The sequence below is a fragment of the Nanorana parkeri genome, unplaced genomic scaffold (assembly GCF_000935625.1).
Source record: "Nanorana parkeri isolate BGI_ZX_2015 unplaced genomic scaffold, ASM93562v1 scaffold663, whole genome shotgun sequence".
In the NCBI taxonomy this organism is placed as follows: domain Eukaryota; kingdom Metazoa; phylum Chordata; class Amphibia; order Anura; family Dicroglossidae; genus Nanorana; species Nanorana parkeri.
Window position 1 is genome coordinate 620241 of NW_017306931.1, and position 7529 is coordinate 627769.

Sequence of the window (7529 nt, forward strand, 5' to 3'; positions counted from 1 at the left end):
CGGGTGGGGCGCGCCACGCCCCCCCCCCCCCCCCCCAGCCCCCCCCGGTTGTTACGCCACTGGCTGGGGCCCTGTGATTTCTAGGTGCGCCCCTGAATGTAAGGGAATACCATCCTAAAATTGAACTGTTAACTCCAAGCAAAGCTAAAGGCTAGTTACATTCCAGAATCTGAAAAAAATACTTTCTGTTAGAGGTTCACCATCAATAGTTTGTATACCTCAACAAGTCCTTAATACTTGTATGTCAATTTGTTATTTGGATTTTCCGAACACTTGTATATTCTACATTACAAATACTCCTTTTGGCTTTGTAATAAACTTGAATCGGAGTAGGAGATATTTCACTACCGAACTTCCCGAAAGAGAACCAAGTCAACACCTGATTCTGCATGCCAGCATTAGTAGCTTTAGGGCCAGTTCACACCATGTGCAGTTGTGATGCAGTCCGTTTATTTTAACTGCTGCAGTCAAAATACATCCCAATGCTTTCCTATGGGCTTTCTTGAGCCTAATTCACAAAATTGCAGTCCGTTCAGATGGAGTCAGAAAAAGTACTGCTTGTTCTATTTTACCTGCATCTAACTTAACTAAATACATCAAAACGCAGTGCAAACGCATGCACATGCATCAAAACGGAACGCATACCAAAGAAAACAGAATTGATTGAGGCATCATCCAGGGACATGCAGGGGAAACCTCAAAACGGATCTCAATGCAACTATGCAGACGTGCGCTGTTGTGATGCAGTTTCTGGTGTGAACTAACCTTAAGCGTTAGTTCACACCATGTGCAGTTGTGATGCAGTCCGTTCAGTTTGACTGCTGCAGCCAAAATACATCCCAATGCTTTCCTATGGGCTTTCTCGTGCTGTATTCACACCATTGCAATCCGTTCAGATGCAGTCAGAAAAAGTACTGCTTGTCCTATTTTAGCTGCGTCTAACTACACCGGAACGCATCAAAACGCAACGGAGCGCATACAAAAAAAACAGAATTGATTGTGGCATCATACAGGGACATCCAGGGGAACAAACGCATCACAAACGCATCAAAACGGATCGCAATGCAACTGCGCAGACGCACGCAGTTGTGATACAGTTTCTGGTGTGAACTAACCCTCAGGGTAGTGATATATATTCACATTAGACATAACAGTAAGTAGGAGAAGATCTATCTAGGTCATGGAGCTGACCGCAGAAACCACTGGAAAGTTGTCTTCTTCTATGTACCCGATTTCAAACAATCAGAAAATCTTGCACTCTCTACTTGCAATAATTAGCAATTCTGATGTTCGTAAATACTTATTGCAGATGATGCATTATCAGTATTGCATGTGTTTGGCCACCTTAAGACAAATGAGAGTATCCCAACAGCTTTCATCTTTGGAAATGAAACAAGGAACAGACAGTTTGTAAAAGTGTTTGCAAGGCAAGTGATTACATTGCTTGGTGAATGCCTTGCGTGTTTGCTGAGCTTTTCTCTTTGCCATTTAATTTTGTTAACAGTGCATTTTTTACTCTAGACAAAGTTTATGTCATCCCGCAATAATTGCTACTTTCTGGTCGGCTCATGTACAAGCAGCAATAAATAATGCACCGCTCCTATAATACAAAGCTGATCATTGATCATTACTGTAGAATGCCGCTATTGTAGTCTTGTTGGTTTGGTTATTTCAAACTATACATTAACACCTGAAACGAAGGTTTATTATTAGGTGAATTCTGTTCACAGAGGTGAAAATACATTACTCTGTGGTACTCCATGAATGAATGCCAGTAAATTAGATGATAGCAAAATGTATAATTTTCTGCTATTAAAGAGACCCTGTCAATACAGTAGAGAATTAAATCAGAAATACCCAGTATAAGAAAAGATTTTCTACTTGCCTTTCTGATGGGAGCAGGGTCAAATCTCTCAAACACTTTGGTGGGTGCTCGATATCTGGCCCTTGTTGGGTTTTGTGGATTCTCCCACTGGCTGTTATATCATTACTATATCCTTTTAGTGACATATCTGTTAAATGGAGAAACCATAGTGCCCAAAAGGGGACCAGACACATCTGGAAATGTTGGATATCAGTGGCTTCTGTAGCTCTTCAAGAGAACAAAGATTTCTCTCACCACCTATTGGAAATATACGTACTTAATCTCTTCTTCTTTTGCAGCATCCATTACTGCAGTAATAGGGTTACTGTAAAACCCAAATACAACCAGAGTTAGGACTTATTGCTGTCTGTATCCCAAGTATGGAGTTTCATGTCACTTTTTATCCCTGTGACATTAGAACAGGAAATCAGAGGAACTGAGGTCACCGGGACAGTAAGGTATATACACCAATAACAATAGCATAGACTGCAATAGTACAAAAGTCATTTTTAAATAGTTTCAGCAAACAACATTTATTAGTCTCATACCTTCTATTAAGTCCGTTTTACAGGCAGATCTGATCAGAAGCTCAATACTAGTCGGAGGGCAGGCTGATGTAAACCTGAGTGTTTACATCTGATTACCTACAAGTCTTTCTAGGTCTTATAAGAAAAAAGGTTTGCATCATTATCCATTTTTTTGGGAATTAAAGTGACAGATTGGAGGTAAAAGGAGGTAACTGGACGCATTTCTGTTTACATCCACCTGTCCATTAAGTTCAGAGATGGAGGAAAAACTGGACAGACATGGATGTCACAGTTGTCACCCAATGGATGTCACCCAATCTACTTTGATTGAGCAGGAGATCAGATGTTTTGTTTGTAAGGTCCTTTACAAAGCTTTGAGCCTACAGCAGAAGTAGTAGGCTGCTTGTGACTTGTTGCCATTCCACATAATGTAATTTAGATTCAGCAGTGAAAGCACCCAAATGCATAAATACATTGATTACACATAGATATGCACCAGTTGGGATGTACAGATTTTCATTTTGTGCATTAACATTTAAAACTCAGTTTAAAGAGGACCTGTATAGTGGAAGCTGTGCCCAAAAAAAAGATTAGAGAGGAAAGGACTAGTTACCAGCTTTGCCTGTAGACTCCCTCCAGCTGATTATTTACCCATTGCAGACATATCATGCCTTGTTCTGCACTGTGTCTCTATAGAGGCAGCCATCTTGGTAGATGAGCAGGTCTTTGTTTACTCATGTCAGAGATGCCGATCTAATAACTGATCATCCGATGAATGGTAGGGCAATATTCAAGAAGCAGCAGGAGAGGTGCATACATTGCAGATCCACAGAATGAATGAAGCAGAAGTAGGTAGATCCTTATTAAGGTGGCCATATACTGTACAACCATCGCAAGACCTTAGTCTTGCGATGGTTGTACAGTGATAAAAAAAAACGTACGATCTGCCCGTCTTGGACAGGCAGATCGTACTCTCGATCATCGCAAGCGGGCGGGCTTCCGATGACCGCAATGCTCAACGGGCAGTGTGCGCGTGCGCACACCGGCCCGTTTGGCATTTGTCTCCTGAGCACCGTTCAAACCAGCCGAAAATCGTACGATTTTCTGCTGGTTTTCTAGCGTGCTCCTTAGACAAAAGACGTGCGACCGTACAGTAGAAACGGTCGCACGTCTTCGTTCACACTGCTCGATTCTCGTACGATCGGTGGATTTCCCGCGATTTTCGTACGAGAATCGAGCAGTGTATGGGCACCTTTAGGTCTATCTTCCTCTCCAGCAAGGAGGACAGTGGGCAGCCCAGCAATGACATCACCAAATCTTATTAGACTAGCAGCCAGTGGCAGACACTACTGATATACACTGCTCTGATTTTTTTTTTTTCCAGGAGGAAATTAGAAGGTAAAGCCTAAATCTTTTAGGGTACTGTTTAAAGAGGACATAAACTGAGATAAAAAATATGCCATCTTATATTGGACATCTAGAAATGTTGTTTGCCCTTAAAAGTAATGGCCATAACCTAATATTATAGAATTTTAGGCAATTGTTTCCCTATTTGGTGTTCTGTTTCTGGAACACATGTAATTGAACCTCCTATGTTAATCTTGGAAACCTAGACATATTTTAGGGTGTTTAGTTTTCCAAATGCTGTTCTGGATACTTCCCCCAAGCCTCATAAAGAATACATCAAGCTCATAAGGCAGGATTTGGTAGACCAGTTTCTCCGTGGGGTTATTCTAAATTCTGTATGCATTGTTACTAGCAGGTAGACCCAATTTATTTTCTTTCACTTATGATTAAGATACATAATTAAGGTATGTTAGTATACTAATGAAACTTCCACCTTTATAACATATTCATTGATTTTTCTTGCTTTTTAAATTAGCATCTCACTAGCAGCATGTAACATTTTTGGACAAGATATAAATAGTGACATGCTACAATTTGCCTAGGTCATAGAGGTGGTATATGTTGGCAGAATGGCAGAGATGGGAAAACTCAGCTCCTTGATGCTTTTGTGCTATTTGTACTATGCCTTTTGTTAAAAAAAACAAAACACAAAGCAATTTGGGGGTCATCTGAAGAGTCGAGTTGTGTAAAGTCAGTTCTGGCCAGAGTTGGCCGTTAACAAAATGGCCAAGAACAAGCAGCCCACAATCTTACCTTCTTGTACCTGCAATGCATCCCACCGTTTGTAGACAGGAAGATGTTTATATTGGCAGTTCTTACCGAAACATCAGCCCAACTATAGCCTGCCTTGGATTAAGTTGTTACTCTTTTTACCATAATAGTTATTGCGCTTTGATGTTTTGATTTATTGTGCCCCTACACAGGGCAACTGTATGTCAATTAGGCTGTTGTAGACCTAACGGCCAAAAGACTTCCTGGGACTTTTTGTATGCATGTTTGGCCACGACTAACAGGCTTCTGGGTGTCTCATGGTAGAGCCAAGTATATGGATCTGCTGGTGTATATGATGTGCCCTAAGTACACTAAGTCCACACATATGCCTGTCCATGCATATTAGGTAGATGCATCTTTATCAGATTATGTACACCCATGTAACCAAACGTCTAGGTACTATGCTGAATTTCAAGAATGTGGGTTGTGTTGTAGCACAACAATTCCTAACAAATAAAACCACCACTGTCCTGGGATGTTGATTAGTTGTGGAATTTCCTTTCACCACAAGTGTTGGCAGCCTCTGAAAGATTAGGCCTCAGTGTAGGGCATTTTTTTGTGTGAGTGACGGTTAAGCTTTTTCATTAAGCAGAACAATAGCAACCAGTAAACAATTGGTTGTTCTGTTTTTTAAAAAAAAGTGGAATCTGATTGCTAAAGGAAATCATACTTTGCATACATGTGTTGCACATTACTGTACTCTAGGTAATAGGCCTGTTTATCACTGTAAAGCAGTTCAGTCAGCAACCATACAGAATGCATTTGAAGTATTGCCTGTTAAACAAGAAACATCAATTAACCTATCAAACATTGTCAGCATGGCTATGTCTATAGGATGATGGGGGCTTAGCCACAACATTTCAGTGTGCTTTATGTAGCCAGTAGAAGTAACTTGCCTGATGCATAACATGTTCATTGTTGGCATATTACATGAGCCCTCCACCTGCAAGCTCGCTGACTTTGGCTCCCGGGCTAAGCGTGTTCATTTGTTTGTTCAGTTAGGAGAATCCTCGCAGGGCAGGCAGCAAATTCCCTGACAGATCCTTTGTTTTTCAATCTCCCTCCGCTCATTGATCTGGATTAATACTCTGGCGTGCCTGCAATTTGCACAACTTCAACACAATTTTTTTCTGCCTTGAGGGTGCATTTTGGAGCCGAATGAAGATTCATAAGGGTAGAAAATCAGGAATACGAGGCGGGAGGAGAAGGCATTTATAAGCAATTACGAACAGTAGCATTCAGCTGTCTGATTGGAAAGCCTCCTCAGTATCTCCCTGCGGATTCCCTCCCACCTCCATCAACATTAACATGTTCAAATAGAGGAATCCTTACATACATGGCTTTCCAGTGCATGCACGTAGATAAATATTATTATATTTATATGAATCAGATGTAGGCACTTAAAGTAAAACAGCATTTTTCCTCATAGTTTTTTTTATTTTAGAGCAGCTTAGCATGACAAGTTTTTTTTTTTTCCAGACTTTCCTGCCGCCTCAGTTATATTATGAACCCCTATATGTTCTACAAACAGATGCCTAACGGGAATGTATAGTGGTCTTGGGCGTATATATTTTTTCCATTATGGTAAAAAGTAGTTAATGATGATTGCATGTATGTATTGTAAAGTCTTCTATGCAACCTTCATGTTTTTTTCATTGTCTTTTTTTTTATCCCTAAACACTGGTTGTTTATAGAGGAGTGTAGCTCAAGCTGAATTTTACTGACACAACTGAATGACTCAACAGTGTCTCATCCCTTATTGGATGGCACAGTCTTTGGCTTTTTTAGATGAAGCAGTGCCTCAAACCTAGCTATTTCTGTCTCTTTAGCTAACCAATCATGCTCTGTAAAGGTTTGTCGTGTATGAAATGTTTATTTGTAAAACATAGATTGTATAAATATAGGAAAAACAGTTCTAAAACATTTGCATAAAATGTATAAGCTGAAATGATGCCTTTTAATTCTGGTTGGTCTGGTGACGTCACAGGGCCTTCCTCTTCTCCTATGGCAGCTGCTGTGGACGGTCCTTTTCTGTGCACTGAACAGAGTTATCATAATGACATGTGAGCGCCATGGCTCAGTGCATTGGTTCTTTGACCCCTGGCCCATGTGATAACGCACCTCCAGGGACTGTTCATGACCGTTTGGGCTCAGAGTAAGTGGGTTAAATAATGCTGGCTTCCGTTCAACCCAGAATTCTGTTGGCATCCAGTGGCTGAAAAGAATCACTGCAGAGGACAAATCTGGATTGAAGTGGGGTATTGCAACAAAAAGGTTTTTTTATTTTTTTAAACTGCTGGCCTTTTTTTTTTTTACTATAAAACAAAAAATTGGAGGGTTTTTTTTTTCCTAAAGTCCCAAAACCTTTCTAGTCTCACTTTAAGTTTATGTTGGGAGTTGTTAGAGTTAGAAATACAGGGAAGGAGATTGTTGGACTTGCAAGGAAGATTTAATGTAAGTGGTGGCTTATACCATAAGGACTGCTAATAAAAATAAAATGTGAAGAGGTAGAAGAGCAAAGTGTGAAAAAGGGGACTAAATTACATATAATGGGAATGGCAGAAATATCACAGATAGTCAAGCTATAAAGGAGAACCTGGGCTTTTTAAGTATTATTTCAAAAGGATAGACCGTGGATTCGGTGGGGTTAAACGTATTAATTAGTGGTAGAGGGTAATTTGCATCTATTAAATGGATTAATGTCCACAGCCACATGATGATTGAATGGTAGGGAGCGGTATTTAATGATGCGGTTTCACTTTCCGCATTGTGCAGTTGCTCAGGATCTGCAGACCTCTATTAATAAATAATGATGATGGCAATTCATTAGAATAGATGGAGCAGGTTGCTGCTTTAACCATTTAATACACACAGTCGGTAAACATAACATCGGAATCCTAGTCTTTGGGAAACAAGAAAATGTGTGATTATATTTTACAAGGTGTGATTTAAAAGTGGGG